We start from the raw sequence: 18,288 nt of genomic DNA on the forward strand, positions 1-18,288 counted from the left end.
GTTCAATGGTAAAATTGGTCTAAAATGGTCAAATTAACTTGTCAGCATTGAAAATAGCGATTATACCATTTTATTGACGCATCGGTATACTCGCTTGCATCGTATTCAACTTTTTTGTTGCATTTCCATGTAGATTTTTTGATAAGAGAGCCACAGAGAAATGTCGAATCGAACACAACCATTGTTTCGTTTATCCTTCCTGTCATATTTAAGACTAACAGAGTTGCCAGCGTTCTAAAGAGCGACCGCTTGTCGATATAAACCTTATTAGTTGAAACTTTAAACGCGTTTTTCTCGAAATGACATTTTCCAAATAACTCAACGAGAAAATGACCGATCCACTTCAAATTGAAACTGAGTATTCTTGAATATATTTACTATATAATGACCCATTTTTTGAATGGTTGAAAATTGTAAATTTTTTCAGAACTACTACATTTTGTTAACTCCTTTATTTTTAAATTTTTTTGTAAATAAAAATCTTAAATTATAGCTGAAAATATACCTTAATATGTTCAAAATACTTCGAAACATTCGATCGAGTACTTTCTTTAAAAAAATTCACAAAAATCTCCTAATTGTTCAAGGGTTACACTGGTAAAGCCCTTTAGCTGTATCATATATCATTTTCATAACATAATCCATCTTCGTATACTATTACTTGATTCTTTAGTCTCCAATATTTCATATTGGAACATTTGAAATAAATATGCAACCTCTACAGCAGTATGGTGAGAGGATTTCTTCTAAAATGGTTCCAAGCTAAACACCGAACATTTTTTGAACTTCTCAGCATTATCAAGAGTCTGCTCTCTGAGTCTGTGTCAGTTCAATTTCAGTCAGGATGGTTTTGCCATGTGTTTGGTGGGATTGGGAATCATCTTAAACTCTTAAAAAGTACCAGTACTATTAGCAATTGGATCGTCTGATGCAAGCAATAGCTCAGAAGTGGACAGCTTTGGCCAATAGGACAGAAACTGTATTCCAACAGGTCACACAAATCGTCAATGACTCGACAGAAGCTCCGAGAGCTTAGTTGGGAGATTCTAATGCATCCACCCTATAGATCGGTTCAGACCCTAAGTAATTACTACCTGTTCTTGTTCTATGGTTTATGATTTTGCTGGTGAAATGTTCGTTTAAGGAATCTCGTAAAAATCGACTGGCCCAAATTTTTTAAATATAGGCAAAGGTTCCTCTGATAGGGGCATTTAGAAACCACCTTCAAAAATAGAGCATATTATTGAACAAAACGGTGAATGTTGGAACTAAATCAGAAGACTTCATCTGTCCTAAAATCAACCCCAATTTATAATCAACCCCAATCAAAAATAATTATTTTTTCTAAGTCTGAATTATTATTTGTATTAAAAAATAAAATAAATACTATTTAAATCGATTTAAATTAAAACAATAATAGTTCACTCACCTTTCGCCACTCAATTATACACATATAATCAGCTTGTTCAATGAGTATTTGGTCACGCGAAGCTTTAGTTTTTTGTTTTTGTTACGAAGTAGCAGGTTAATAGCGTAGTTGAAAAGCAGGGTATTTATGAATATATTTATATATATATATATGTGTTATATATATTTGACTCTTTGTTGTATATATATTTTCCGTTATTAATCCTCAACACATTTTAAGACAATGCTTCACTTCTTCTTCTTCTCTTTTTTTAATTTGAATCAGCAGATTAGCCGAAAGCCAATTATGTAAAAATTTCGACATTAAATCTCACTTATACGCTTATTTGCATAGCCACATTTCCAGCACATTTATTTCGCCATTGCTGCAAGTAGAAAAGAGAAAAAAAAACAAATAGTAAAGCATAAATATACATAAATTAATGCTATTTAAAATGCAGCGAACGCTTGTAATTTAATCACACTTGCGAAGTTTAAACCCAACAAAAGGACGAAATGTGCGAAATAAAAATGAAAATAAAAAGAACGAAAGGAAATTATAATAATTATTGCCACAATTGCCAGCCACAACAACCACCAGCAAACGAAGGAGGCGGAAGTAAAGTGTGTGTGTGTGTCTAAGTCTTCAATATCTACTTTCAACAGTCCGCTGCGGAGGTGATAAAGGCTGAAATTTACATAGTACAACACACGCCAAACAAATATAAAAGTCAATAGCGTTGAGTTGCGTTGCGTTGAGCTGAAGACAAAAAGGATAAGTATATAATATCATAAGAATTGGTAAGATAATGATTTCCCAAAAATAAACTTGGCAAGCGCTTTTGCATATAAATTAGAAATTTCCAATGCGACAGTGTTGGCTCAAAGTGAAATTACAATATTGATGAGAGTATAAGTGCTTAAAATTTCGTAGAAAATTTTCAAAGCACGAGAAATTAAAAGTTAGCAAATACTATATGCAACGGCATAGAACGGACGAAGAATATAATGTTGGGAAGTCATTGTATTGGCCTTAGAAGGAATAAAAAACCTCTCGATAGATTTTTTTTTTGGTTGACCAAAAACAATTGTATAAGGACAATATTCCGTGAACTATCCGATCGCTTGGGACGACGCAAAACCAACAACAGCCTTAAACATACTTTTTTTTCACGGTTGGAGTATAAAGCAGGAAGAATAATTCTTCCAACGATGTCATAAAAATAAATCACAATAAGTTAAAAGTCATAGACCTCAATAGATAAGCCTATAGGATGAGATTAATATCGGATGATCCAAGCAGAGGTATTTTTTTTTTTTAATTTATTTATTTACTATTCGCAACACCATCACTCATCTTGAGACTCGGCATACATTATTAGATAATATTCGACCGAATAGACCATGGGTTAGTGATCCATCAACATCGGTCCATATTTATTCAAAAAAGATTTGATTTTCGTTGAAAACGAAACCGTTAATGGCGACTGTTATCGCGCCTTATAACCGACTATTTGATGCCTGAAATGAATGAAATGAACCTGTCATCTCGGCGAAATTTGGTTTCAACAAGACGGCGCCACTTCCCACATATCGCATCTAACAATGGATTTATTGAGAGAACACTTCGGTGAGCAGATAATTTCACGTTTTAGGTCGGTCGATTAGCCATCAAGATCGTGTGATATAACACCGTTAATCTTTTTCCTGTGGGATTTGTAAAGCCTAAAGTCTATACGGATAATCCCGCTTTAGTCAATATTAAGACCTGTCTTGTCTCATCCACTCATCAATCACGACAACTCTTTATGCTTACAAAAATCTAATGTAATCGTCTCAATTATTCCACAGCAGAAGAAATATGTTTTAACAGACCTTTTGGAAGTGACTGACCGCCTCTGTGGTAGCAGTTTCCTTCATTTAAACTTTTTATACCCTGAACAGGGTATATTAAGTTTGACACGAAGTTTGTAACACCCAGAAGGAAGCGTCGGAGACCCTATAAAGTATATATATAAATGATCAGTATGTCGAACTGAGTCGATTTAGCCATGCCCGTCTGTCTGTTTGTATATATACGAACTAGTCCATCAGTTTTTAAGATATCGTTTTGAAATTTTGCAGATGTTATTTTCTCTTCAAGAAGCTGCTCATTTGTTGGAACTGCCGATATCGGACCACTATATCATATAGCTACCATACAAACTGAACGATCGGAATCAAGGGCTTGTATGGAAAACTTCCGCATTTTACTACATATCTTCACGAAATTTGGTGTGAGTTATTGCCCATAGAAATAATTTAATCTCCGAAAAAATTGTTCAGATCGGTTCACTATAGCTGCCATACAAACTGAACGATCGGAATCAATGGCTTGTATGGAAAATTTTCAAAATTTAAGCATTTGACGTGGTATCTTCACGAAATTTGACAAGGATTACTGCTTAAGGTAATAATATAATCTCCTAAGAAATTGTTTAGATCGGTTAACTATATAACCTTAATGTTTCTAGCAAACAACCCGGCTAAAAATAATTAGTAAAATGTTTTCTTTTTTTTTACTTACTTTTTCTTACGTCTTTAGATTTGCTTAAACACATAAGTAGTTACTAAAAGAAATGCACCTGTGAAGGGTATATTAGCTTCGGTACAGCCGAAGTTAACGTTTTTTCTTGTTATACGACATTTTCGGCGGTCAATTATAAAAGAAACCTATTTCATATTAATTCAATATACTAAAATTACTTGAACTTCAGCAAAGTTTTTAGAAATGAAACGTATCTCTATCAGTACTTGGGTAGTAGTGAAACGAACAGTCAACTGGTATAAATCTAGCAGAGTGGCACAAGCAGATAATTGATTGTTTTTGGATACGATTTAATACTCTATATTCTTGTATTTGAAATTATTGCTCATTGTTGTTGCTTTCATCCATAAAGACATTTTTGATAAGAAAGTAGATTTCGAGAAAATAAATAATAAATTATTAAAGATTTGATTACATGAATAAAATATAATCTTTTGCATATTAATCTGAATAAACTCATATTTTATTTATATGCTTATTTTTTTTTATAAATAATTTTGAAAAAAAAAAAACTTTGAGTTGGTAGTCAAAAACAAAAATATGTTCAATTATAATTTATTTAAATAAATTTCTGTTCAATGCCTTAAACATTTTCAATTACCACCACACTTGCTCTAAAAAGCTACACAATTCCTACCAATCTCTCAACATAGTCTGCTTTAAGGCCGTGCCATCGCCACCTTGTTTTTGTCGGTGTAAAATAATTACGAAATTTTCATACTGGAGAAATACATATGTATCCATTTATTCACAGGTGGTATGGCGCCATTAATAATTATGCCATTTAGCGTTTGTTTTTTCTTCAATTTTTCATTTTCCAAACAACATTTTGCAATAAATTATTTGGAAAGAAACAAAAACCACAAATCACTGTCGCTCACATTTGGGAACATACAATCGCATGAGAGAAGACTTCCTAAACTTGACAATGAAAGTAGCCACATGGATGTACGTGATTATACGAACTACAAGAGAGATATTGTAAACAGAAACAGAAACAGAAACCACATACACCGACGACAGCGACCTCCTGCCCAACTTAATGCTGTCATTCAACTAGACATTTACATTATGTAAATTTTAAGCGATTACAATACATGATTTGGTGTTGTTGTTTTTTTTTTGAATACAATAAGAAATATATAACTAATCTAGTTGTTTGTATGTGTTTATATGATGAGTTTGTGCGCCCTTGTCTTGTCAGTGTACTTCAGCGCAGACAACTTGTGCGTATGTGAGGTCTGCTCCCTAATTCGAACACGCCTAAGTTTCTATAGCTGCGCTTCCAAAGAAAACGTGTTACAGGGAAGTGTCTATATGTATGTGTGTGTTTGAAAATTGTGTATATTTTTTTTTTGGTAGATAGTAAAGTGAAGACCAAAGTTTCTGCGTTAACAGAAAACATACTGCAAATGGAAGTTGTTTGTTGGTGAGTAACCAGCGAGTAAGGTCAGCAGCAACAATTCCAGAATTCATTCAAGAAATCTATATATATAGACACACAAACACATACAGCAGTGCTGCAGTAAGTCCTGGAAAGTTAACGGTACACAAGTACTCCCCCACGCGGAGTTCGTCGTGTAAACAGCTAAGAGCTGCTCAACTGCGCAGCAAAGCGACAACAAAAATTACACACAAAGAAAAAACAACAACAAAATGAAAACGAGTTTTATAGGTTGAGGTTAGTTTGAAGGATTCCAGCACTTTGCTAGCTAACTGTTAAGCAGTTTCAGCGAAGAAAACTTTAAAATATAAATTCACTTTATTTTTTAAATCTCACTTTTCACTTGCCCTTCAGCACACGAATAATTACTTCAATTACATATATATTTTTTTTCCATACTGTGTGTGTATATTTTTTTTTTGGTAGCAGTGACAAAACGTTTCACTTAACCAACGCGCTGTCAAACTTAACTGACAAACAATACCCGACGCACTGACGTGTTCCTGCGAACTGACCATTCTTTCAGCCAAAAAGACATAGCTTCCAAGCAAAGCTCACAGCCGAGCACAAAACGAGGCAATGACCGAGTGCATAAATTGTTGCAGAGTAAAAGAGAGAGAGAGAGAGAGAGAGAGAGAGAGATTGAGCGAGTGAGAGCGCGAGCGCAATAACAGAGAGCGCATAAAATGCCGTTAAGTTATGCAGAGCTAATAAGTGATAAAATTCCTGTAGCAGGATAAGCCTTCAACAAATGTGAAAACTTACAGTTACTCTTTTGTCGCACTAAAGGTATGAAAAGAGCCGCGCTCTCTTTTAAGTATCAACATTTGCGTCGTTTTCCAGCTACTCGTATTAACTTCAAATAACTCTCTTCTACCGAGTGTGTGGCTGTGCCTGTGTTTCTGTACGCTCCTCAACCGGGCATGTCCTTTGCCATTTGAATTCGTTTTCGTTGTTGTTTTGTGTTGTCGCACGCACGTCGCAACTCAATTTCACTGCTTTTTCTTCATTTTTTCACAAACAACTTGGTGTTTTTTCCAGCCACTTTTGCTGCTGTTGAGCTGCTGCCTTTGAGCGCCTTTCACTGCGCACGAATAGTTCGAATTCCTTTTTGTAGTAATTGACATTCATTTACTGCATACTTTGCTTGCGTTTCTGGTTTTTCGTCTGTGTGTAAGTGTAAAAGTTGTTGCACGAAAATTTAACTGTTTTTGTTCAACAATTAAGTGAACAAATTGTTTTAATTATTGCCAATTATTGAATGCAAAATGGCAATTTCAATCAAGTGATTTCACAGCGTGGCGTTTTAAATAAAGAAAAGAGAACTTTTGAGTACTGGAACAAACCAAAATATTTAAAGAAATAAATAGTAAATATATTTATTAAATAGCCAAAAACATTTGTTAGATTTATCCATACAAAATATCAATTTATAAGAATGGGAAATTGCTGTAAAGCACTTTTTCTATGAACCTTTCATGACTATATCAATATATTGTATAGGAATATTTAATATCCCTAATCGATGGATAATTTTTTCTTTATATCAGATCCCAAATATCAGCATAATCGTAGAAGAAACATAAAGGTGAAGCAATGCGAAATTCTGCTAAAGTATGAAAATTTAAAAAAAAGAATAGAAACCATTAAAAATTCGGGAAATCCTTCTTCTTCTTGACTGGTGTAGACACCGCTTACGCGGTTATAGCCGAAACCAAAACAGCGCGCCACGTATCCCTCCTTCCGGCCGTTTGGCGCCAATTGGTTATACCAAGCGGAGCCAGGTCCCTCTCCACCAGGTCCTTCCATCGGAGTGGAGGTCTCCCTCTTCCTCGGCTTCCACCAGCGTTTACTGCATCGAATACTTTCAGAGCTGGATCACTTTCATCCATTCAGACAACATGTCCTAACCAGCGTAGCCGCTGTTTTTTTATTCGCTGGACTATGTCTATGTCGTCGAATAACACATACAGCTCATCGTTCCATCGTCTGCGGTATTAGCTATTGCCAATGTTTAAGGGACCATAAATCTTCCGCAAAACCTTTCTCTCGAAAACTCCTAGTGCCGTCTAATCGGATGTTGACATCGTCCACGCTTCTGCACCGTAAAGTAGGACGGAAATGATGAGGGACTTGTAGAGTTTGGTTTTTGTTCGTCGAGAGAGGACTTTACTTTTCAATTGCCTACTTAGTCCATAGTAACACCTGTTGGCAAGAGTGATTCTGCGCTGGATTTCCAGGCTGACATTGTTATTGCTGTTAATGCTGGTTCCCAGGTGGACGAAACTATCTACAACCTCAAAGTTATGACTGTCAACAGTGACGTGGGAGCCAAGACGCGAATGCGCTGACTGTTTGTTTGATGACAGGAGATATTTCGTCTTGTCCTCGTTCACCACCAGACCCATACGATTCGGGAAATCCACCCAGAGATAATAAGCTTAGGAACAGTATACATTTCTGAATCACTAGATAAACAAAGAGTTTTTCAATAGGGAAGCTACAAAAGTAAGTAAAAGCAAAAGACATTATATTTTTCCATACTTTTTTAAATTTTACTTCAGTAAGGTTTTACTATCGAAATTCGTGGTCAGTAGCCTCAACTTTAAGAGCGCTTCGCCATACGATGGGGCTCATTTCTGACTGAATGGCTTCGTCAATAAGCAAAATATGCGTTATTGGTCAGGCAGTCATCCACACATACTTCATGAATCACCATTGCATCCTGAAAAAATTACAGTTTGGAGCGGTTTATAGTACTTCTTCCGTGATAATCAATACTGGTTCGTTACTGCGAATGGAAATCGCTACCGATCAATGATAACCGAATATTTTTGCACCGAATTTGATGATATGAACTTGGGCAATATGTGGTACCAACAGGACGGCCCCATAAGCCACACAGCGAATGTCACAATCGATTTGGACCAGTCAATTGGCCATATCGGTCGTGCGATTAGACGACGTATGGCTATTTCCTGTGGGGCTTCGTCTAGTCTATGCCAACAAGCTAGCGACGATTGAAGAAATTGAAGCAGTATGGCCGATTTATGCTTGAAAACCGTAGAAAATTGGGTTCAGAGTCTGGAATGTTGCAAGCGTGCCCGTGATGGGCATGCAAAAGAAATCCAGTTCCATACATAATGTCATCGAATGTTCTTTCACATGAATAAAGAATTTCAATTTTTTAGCACTCTTGTTGAAAACCCCTTTATAAGGAGTAGAAAAAATCAATCAACTTAATATTCTGTATCACTCGAAGTGTAATTCAACCTTCATCGCTTAGCAGGTTAAGAGTACCGCAGGCTTGGAGACCTAAGTTTGTTATACAGACAAGTGTTCTGATAATACCTGAAGGAAATATTGCTTTATTTTCGAGTCCAAACGGGCTCTTGATAATTAATGATTTTAAATTATGACTTAATACAGGATATAATATGATTATTCTAAATCACATTAGACACGGTGTAACGAGAGCCCTAAATTGAAGAACTATACGAAAATTAGGTATGGAAACTTTAATCAAAAAAATTATCTTCTTGGACGGTCTCTTACCGTCGAGCGATTTTTGTGCGCCCAAGAGAGGTGTACGACTAAGAGAGGTTTATTTGTTCTAAAAATAGATCTTGGTACATGAAAAAATTTTCTCACAAGGGAGATGTACGTGCAATAGTGGCAGAGAGGTCCGTTAGCAGAGGTTTCCCTGTAAGTACAAATAGTGCTGAAAGATCTTTCATGAAGGAAGGTTTTTTGAATGAGATGTGTTTCAGCGATGCTTGTTCCAAAACTTTATTTTAAGATTGAATGAATGGCTTATCGAAACTAAATTTGCTTAAGGGGTCTTAATTTTCAGGGTATTTTGAGTAGAGAAATACTTTTATGCAGATGAAAGTTTTTCTAAAGCTATTTATGATTTAGAGGCTAGTGATTAAGGAACATCGTTCCATAGTTTTCAAATGGTGAAATGTAGTTTCAAAAGGTTTTATTAATACAGTGGAACTTCTCTAACTCGAATCGTAATAATCCACAAAATAACTTAGATACTTCGAGTTATAGAATTTTCCTTAAAACATACAATTTTTCAAAAAGCTGGAAAATATATATTTCTTTACAGTTTTATTTGTCGATCAAATAGTCAAATTTTAAATATTGTATTATGTCCTGGTCGAAAAGTTCGATTTATGGAAGAAAATTTGTATGGAATTTTACTTCTATTGCTAATTTAAGAGTTCGAGTTATGGAGATCTTCGACTTATAGAAGTTCGAGTTATGGAAGTTCCACTGTATATTCCACTATATATATACAAATAATAGTTTAATCTTGGAATTTTGCAAACAATGAATGATTTCCTTCACGCAACGCTGAAGCGTGCACGATGACAACATCCGAACAGACGACTCTTGGGGTTTTCGAGAGAAAGGTTTTGCGCAAGATTTATGGTCCTCTAAACATTGGCAACGGCGAATACCGCAGACGATGGAACGATGAGCTGTACGATTTATACGACGACATTGACATAGTTCAGCGAATAAAAAGACAGCGGCTACGCTGGCTAGGTCATGTTGTACGGATGGAAGAAAACACTCCAGTTCAGAAAGTATTCGATGCAGTACCCGCTGGAGGAAGCCGCGGAAGAAAAGCGACCTCCACTCTGATGGAAGGATCGAGTGGAAAGTGACCTGGCTTCACTTGGTGTTTCCAGTTGGCGCCAAAAAGCAAATAGGAGGAACGAGTGGCGCGCTCTGCTGGATTCGGCTATAATCGCTTAAACCGGTTCCTACTCCAAATATATATATATATATATATATATATATATGAAGTATATATGAAAATATACTTCAAAAAACTGATCTCGGTGGAAAAACTATAAGGAGTTGAAGTGTCGAAATTAATTTTTTTTCATGAATAATATTGGAGAAATATGCGGAAATAATATGTATGTACATAAATTACATTTAATTATGAATATTCGAGATCTTATTGCGGCAAAATATTAAAGAAATTTGTATATTTTGGCTTAAAAGAAAATTATAGAACTTATTGAACTTTTTTATAACCGGAAAGTGTGGAAAAGAATAGAAACAATAAAAAACTGCCACCAATTGTTTTTCTGTATGCCAGATGAGACTATAATTCCACTTGCGTACTTAAAAAAACAACAACAAAAACAATAAAATATAAAAGAATTCCATGCATTTTTTACTAAAATTAGAATACTTTATAATGATTGGTATAATACCAAGAGCAAAAACAAAACATAAAAATAACCATTTCTAGAAGATAATACCATTTTTACGGCTCTTCCACGCTGCCACTGCCACACGCTGACGGATTAAAATAAGAATATTTACATATCAAGGCTATTTTATGCCGAAAGTATAGCAAAAGTCATCCGCTCTACACTTATAGGCACAAAACCATTCACATAAACAACGCTAGAACGTCACCCACACGAACAGACCGAACGGACAGAACGGCTGAGTGAACTAACAAACCAAGAAATTATGTATAAACTTCCTACTTACAAACATATGTACATAATAAATACAAAAGTCAAATTGTTTGTTGCAATAAAATTTGACATTTTCTGCAATTTCCCGTACAAAAATATTTATGCACACAAAGAAGCTCAAGTTTACTTTATTAATAGGTCGTCTGAACAAACAGCCGGACGAAATACATGTGTATATTAGTGCGAGTGTGTGCTGGTGTGTATGTGTGGGTGCGTGTGCTTGTCGAATATGAAAATAGAGGAAAAGCCATTAACGAGTGAAACGAAGGAAAAATCAAAATTTATTGGAATTGCCGCTGATGCGACGCTCAGATGGTAAGAACACTGGCAGAAGTGTATGAGAACAATAGGGTGGGTGGTTATAATTTTTTTGGTTTCGAAAAATTTTGAAATAAAAAATTTTAATTTTTGAAATAAAATTTAAATATTGAAATATTATGCATGAAAAGTATAAAATATTTAATTCTGGAAATTTTTTGAAAAAATGTAATATAAAATTATTTTTATATTTTTTTAAATTAAATTTTCAGAATATTTTTTTATAATAATAATATAATAAAAAAAAATTAATTTTCAAATAAAAAATTTTAAATTAAAATAAATAAAGATTTAATTTCTGAAATAAAAGATTTTAAGTTTTGAAATAAAAAGTTTTAATTTCTGAAATAAAAAATTTTAATTTTTGAAATAAAAAATTTTAAATTTTGAAATTAAAAATTTTATTTTTTAAAATAAAAAGTTTTAAATTTTGAAATAAAAGATTTTAAAATTTTAAATAAAAAGTTTTAAGTTTTGAAATAAAAAAATTTAAATTTTGGAAAAAAAAGATTTTAAATTTTGGAAAAAAAGATTTTAAAATTTTAAATAAAAAATTTAAAATTTTAAATAAAAAATTTAAATTTTTGAAATAAAAAATTTTAAATTTTGAAATAAAAGATATTAACATTTTAAATAACAAATTTTAATTTTGAAATAAAATTTAAATATTGAAATTTTAATAGAATTGTTTTGAATTTTGTTTTAAATAAAAAAAAAACATAATTTTTTTAGAATTTTTTTAATAATTTCAAAAAATTGGTCCCATCCTAGTATATGTATTCAGCTAAATCTCGCTATGTATTGTTATTTTGTTATGCTGCCAATTTTTGTTTTTTTTTTCAAATACAAATGTAATGGCATCACAACCATGGCATCATGTTTAGAAGCCATAAAATATCGATGCACACATACATACAAACATACATTCATCTATATTTACTTACATCTGTACTTGAAATAGTCTACAGCAATGCCTACATCGTAAACACAATTATGCTACACACGGCCAGCATAATTCCTCTACAATGACAAGTCTCATTATCAAGTTCAAAATGCCAGCAAACAAATGAGTAGCTCTTGCACCGCACACTCGCCCGCCCTCACAAACACATAGTCTTGTAACAGCCTCATAATGCGTATGCTGACCTTAGACACAACTCAGGTAGGCAGATTGTGTGGAAATTTGAGTTGAGATGAAAGATGAGCGAGCGCCTTTGCTTAGGCGTATATTAATTTATAAAATAAATGATTAAATTTTAAGGTGTTGTGTATGCTATATGTTGCCTGAGGAATATGTGTAGGAGTATGTGTGCGTAACTAATTAACAAAGTGGCAGAAAATTGAAACTAAAAGGTCCCTTGGATGTTGACAGCACTGACGGTTGTGTATTTATTTGGATTTTGGGGTAGTTAAGGTGAATCGTATAAAATATTTATTTGCTCCGAATTGTAGAAGATGAGCTACCGAATGCTGAGCTCGCAATGAAGCGATTTTGTTCCAAGTTTGCACACATCTTTGGAACAACATTATCTATTATAGTTAATGATTGATGTATTTTTTTATGTTTATTACAACTATTTTTTTCGAGCCAATGTATGTCGAAAATTTGACCATAAAAGTGATTTTTTTAATTAAAATTCTGTAAAAAATTCAAATTTCAATATTTTCTTTTTTCCTTGGTTCAATAACTTGAGCTATCCATGTATTATCGAAATATTTTTGGTTTATTGATTTTAGATAAACCAATCATGAGTTATGGTGTCCACAGCAAAACCTTTTTTTTTAATATAGCATGAGGTGCCAACGACTGAATTTTCGGAATTTTTAAATAAAAATTTCACAAAATACGGTTTGAACATGTCTCTTTTATGCGCTGAATTGTTTAAATGAAATAAATGATTGTACACATACATATATAAAAAAAATTTGAAAATACCCTTGTTTTTAGCCACTGAAACCCATCTTAAAAATGCCAAAAAATAATTAGAAATATTTAAAGTTAGAAGAGAGCTCTTCTTACGAATAAACCGGAAATAAGTGTTAAAGGCTCTGCATGAGATTACATTTAATTTTTTTCCAAACTCTAAAGCAGACAAATGTTGGTAGGTGCGTATGAGTAACCCCTACCATAGTTGAGATATGACACTGCGTATGAGTTACAGAAAAAATTTGACATTTATTATGTCTTGTAGATATGTATTCTAGAACTTTTTTTCAAAATATTTGCACAGCATTTTTCTTAGTTGTTTGCAAGAAGTGAGTAAAAAATATTTAAAAAAAATTTGCTTATATTTTTTTATTATAGGAGTATTAGGGTGTCCCTTAAAATGCAATATTAAGAATTACGATGTGGAACACAATTTTTTTTTTTCTTTCGATACGTTGAATCAATCTACAAAATTTCAAATCTGTTGGAAACACGAAAACCCTGCCTCAAGGCACTCGAAGTTTTACGTTTTTTCAATATTTTATAACTTTGGCAGTCTGGCATCTGAGAGAAGTAATTTTTCTCATGTATCTGCCTTTTAATTCATATGCAATATAAAAATAAATACCGCTGTATGCCCAACTGCATTTACTTAGCTAATATATGTAGTTCGTCATCAACTTCTATTATACTCCGCGATTTGAGTCAATAAAGTATTTCTTTTCGTTCGCGCGCCTAGCCCCTTTGACTGAGGGCAGGTTTTAACTTGTCTAAAGTTTTCTTTATCCTTCGTAAACTAAGTTGTGTTTTTTGAGGATTTCTGGCTTCAAGTGTCATGATGGGTGGTGTTAAAATAAGGAAGCATTTATATCTTATTGACCATAGTGAGGAAGAGATACTGGGAGCGAAACTACCACCCCGTCTGCAAGTGCTGTGGTATTTGTCTAATAAACTGCAAGAAAGGAATGAAAGTGTCAGTGTTTCGGAAGCAAGTCGGATGACTTCAGATGCTGTTTGTGAGTTTTGAGAACCAGCAATAATTCCTACTAGTGACAAAGCTTACGTGGTGAAAAAAATTATCGCTCTTCACGATGAATATAGAACACTCCAGAAAAATGCCTCCCGACGTTCAGCTGGATGTTGCAAATTTTCTGGAAAAATGTTTTTGTGAGCTACTAAGTCCAAACTCTCTCAAAATTTTCCGAAGGTTGAAATTGATCCAATTGAGTGGGCCTCATGTAAAAGTTTTATTATTGCGAAGGAATTTTTTACAACGTTTCCTGTTATCAATGACGCTGCTGAAAGGGCCGTAGGCCTAACTCAAGAGTATTTGGGACAAGTGAAAACTGAAGACAATTTCCAAAACCTTCTCCTTGTTAGTCAGCACGCCCATAGAGTAATGCCTATGAAATCATTGACTAAAAACTCTGTTCTTTCAGGTATATTTGCCAGTAAATAAATAATAGTTTAACAGTCTTAAAGTGTTTGTTTTCTTCACTAAATGTACTGATATCAATTTAAGTTCTTCTGGTGGTAGAAAATTGCATTATTATTCGCGTTACAGCAAGTGAATAACCTTTGACATTTGCCTTTCAGAAAGTTAAATAATACATATTTTGAGCTGCTTGAGGCAGGGTATAGGATCATCGCTGGAATTATGAATTATTTTATTCGGTTTAAGTTAACCAAAAGGAAAAAGAAAACAATGTGCCGCGCAAAAAAATATCAAATTTTGAAATTTTTAAAGAATAAGGAGTATTTTTCCTATAACAGGCAAACAATATATTGCTCTACCAAGCATACATACAAATATTTATATTTATATTATACTTCGTAACTGTCCTTTCTGCATTACATATTTGCTTTTGCTCGCCCTTTTTCTTTACGACATTTCATTTATTTATTTATATTCCTGGCGCTCCCAAAGGAGCAGCAATTCATTCAGTTTCAGTTTCATTTTTTTTTTGTTTTTGTTGTTTTTCTTCGTTTACCAAATACTTCGTACTCGGCTACCACTTATTCAGCCACACTTTCGCTTAGAGTCATTCATATGTCGCTGTCGTTTCTTTTGCCTCTTCCATTGCGTGTAGTATTTGTCAAATTCATAACTGTTGTTGTTGTTGTTGCTATTGTTTTTCGTTTTTGTCTCGAAGGGTTGGAAATTATTAATTTGCTTTTATTGATTGATCGCGCGTTCGCTTTTTCATGCATTCGCTTTGTTTTCCAATGCGTCTAAATTTTCTCCTTTTTTGTATAGAAAATTTTGAGCATTGCATATGTTTGGCGGATAAAGTGGATATATTAAAGGATATTTTGTTGGAATTTGTTGGATTTTTTGTGGGTTTTAATACTTGAGTGGTTTAAGTAAGAGTTCTTACGTCTTATTTTTGTTGATTAAACAGTTCAAATTTGAAAAAATTAGTTTCTGAAAAAAAAAGTTTGGAAAAAATATTTGCTTTTTGTTAAGAAAATGAAAAAAAAATATTTTGATTTTGTAAAAATTTTTTTGTTTATTAAGAAAATATTTTATTTATTTTTTTTTATAAAAAAAAATATTTTATTTTTATTTTTTTATATATATTTTATTTTTAGTTTTTTTTTTATAAAATCTAATATTTTTTTGAAATAGATATTTTTTATTTAGCAAATATTTTAATTTTATTTTATATAAAATATTTTTTAATTAGAAAATATTTTTTTTTTAATTAGCATTTTTAGTTTAGAAAATATTGGATATATTAAAGGTCATTTTGTTGGCATTTCATGATTTTCTGTTGGGTTTTAACACTGCAGTTGTTTAAGTAAGAGCTCTTCTGTCTTAGATTTGCGAATTGAACAGTTGAAAATTGAAGAAAAAATAGTTTTGAAAAAAAAAGTTTGAAAAAAATTGATTTTTATTAACAACATTAAAAAGTATATTTTGATTTTATTAAATTTTGTTTGTTTCGAAAATATTTTTTATATAAAAATATTTTTTTTTTTAATTTTTTTTTGCTTTTTTATAAAATATAATATTTTTATGAAATAGATATGTTTTTATTTAGCATATATATTTAGCATTTTATATTTGTGAATTGAACAATTGAAAATTGAAGAAAAAAAAGTTTGAAAAAAATTGATTTTTATTAAGAAAATTAAAGAAATATATTTTGCTTTTATTACAATTTTTTTGTTTATTCAGACAATTTTTTTTTTATAAAAATATATTATTTTTCCTTTTTTATAAAATATAATATTTTTATGAAATATATATATTTTTTATTTAGCAAATATTTTTAATTTTTTTTAATAACATATTTTTTAATTTAGAAAATATATTTCTTTAAAAGTTTTTTTTTATTCATAATTTGTTTTCTAAACAGCAACCGTGTCGTAAATGTTCATTTTCATCCCAAATATGCTTGTTATAATGTACTATTTGTTGTTGTTAATTAGTAAAAAAACGGTAAAAAATATTTTATTTTTTTTTGCTTTTTATAAAATTTATTGTTTTTATAAAATATTTTGTTTTATAACATATTTTTTAATTTAGAAAATATTTCTTTTTAATTCAATTTTTAATTTCGAAAATATTTTTTTTTATTTTGATTTTTTTCCAAACAGCAGCTGTGACATAAATGTTAATTTTCACCACAAATATGTTTGTTATAATGTATTTACGATTTGTTGTGGTTATACAAAAAAAAAATTCCAAATAGCTCAAAAAACATTTTCACATAACGACACTCAGCTCTTCATATACTATAGATTCGAAGCTTCATTCGATATACATAAATACATATTTATTAAGTAGCTTACTAACCAAAAATTAAACATTAAATACCCAGACAGAAAAACTGTTTAATTAACCAGAAATAGGAAACTGTCGAATGAATGAGAAATAAAAAATATGCTTCATACACACACAAACACACGAATATTTTACATTCGCTAACGTCGCCCTTTTTCATTTGTCAGACAGCAGGTTTTTTTCGTTGTCACTGCCAATCGTTAAGAAGTAGGCCTTTTGCACTTTGCTTGCCTGCTACATATTAGTTGTTGACTTGTTATTTTTACCTTTTCAGCATAGACACTTGCAGGCCAGTTCTGCTGCAAAAACGTTTAGCAAAATTCTTCACTCGAAGAAATTGTTATTACTTTACTGCGCTGCCACCTGCAACTGCTAGAAGTATATGCTTTTTTTCAAACAGCAGCAGTATATGTATTAATGCACGAAATTATTTTCACTGCCCTTAGTATATATACATATATACTTATATGTATATTTCTTCATATATACACTGTGTCACACATATACACACACACGCACTTTTCTTTACTTTTCTTGAAATTTTCAACGAGCTAAAATGCTGCTTTTTTTAATTTATTTATTTTTTTTGCATTGCGCTTTTCAGCCAATTTTCATTTTTCAAGGCAACAACACTTTTTCCTGCTTATTTCATTCTTTTTTGCTTTTCTCAACACAAAATACAAAAATCTATATTTTTCCGATTTTTTTACAATTTAATTTTTTTTTCATTTGCTTGCCTTCCCTTGATTATGGGAGCACCCCAATACTTTCAACGTACGCAACTGAGCTCTACCGACGTCCGTTTGCAGCTGTGGCCGTTACTCCACTAAACCGTTGACAGCGCACGGTCGTCATAAGTTTTCCAAGCAAACACACACAGCCGAATCCGAATGGACGAACTAATGACGAATGTACAGTGCTTTTGTTCGCATAGCGACTCTCTCGCTAACCTTCGCGTTTGCTCAAGTTCTCGCTGCGTGGAAAACGGCTCGGCGTTTCCTGCGTAGTGAAAATTCACGTTCTCTCATGCTCTGCGTCACTGTTGCTCTCGCTCTCTTCAGATTGCCTCAAGTGGCGTTACGCTCTCCACTCTTCACGCCAGAAGCGTTATCTCTCTGCAAGCTTTGCCATTTTTCGGCTTTTTTCATTGTCACAGTCATTTGCTTTGGTTTGTTTGTTGTGTTTGTAATAATTTTTCCCTTTACACCTTTCGCCTTTTTGCTTATTTTTGTTCATTTCGTTTTGCTCTTGAGTTTATTATTTAATTTGTGCATTTCTTCTGCTTTTTCCCCATTCTAGTTT

The 18,288-nt window shown here is 32.6% G+C and overlaps 1 protein-coding gene across 9 annotated transcripts in view; it reads right to left on the reverse strand.

Moving 5' to 3' along the window:
* The window catches only part of LOC105220908 (potassium voltage-gated channel protein Shab), a 199,976-nt gene extending 182,099 nt beyond the window's left edge, over window positions 1-17,877 (reverse strand). For 2 of the 9 annotated variants that reach the window (XM_054228686.1, XM_054228685.1), the window contains exons 1-2: window positions 17,253-17,876; window positions 1,430-1,793 (exon numbers count right to left, since the gene is read on the reverse strand). The gene's annotated coding sequence lies outside the window, so the exon portion shown is untranslated. Of the gene's footprint in view, window positions 1-1,429; window positions 1,794-17,252 lie in introns of all 9 variants that reach the window. The other 7 variants (XM_054228691.1, XM_054228687.1, XM_054228690.1 and 4 more) reach the window with 6 other exon arrangements.
* Between the last annotated feature and the right edge of the window lie 411 nt (window positions 17,878-18,288).

This window comes from Zeugodacus cucurbitae, chromosome 4 (genome assembly GCF_028554725.1).
Source record: "Zeugodacus cucurbitae isolate PBARC_wt_2022May chromosome 4, idZeuCucr1.2, whole genome shotgun sequence".
NCBI lineage: Eukaryota > Metazoa > Arthropoda > Insecta > Diptera > Tephritidae > Zeugodacus > Zeugodacus cucurbitae.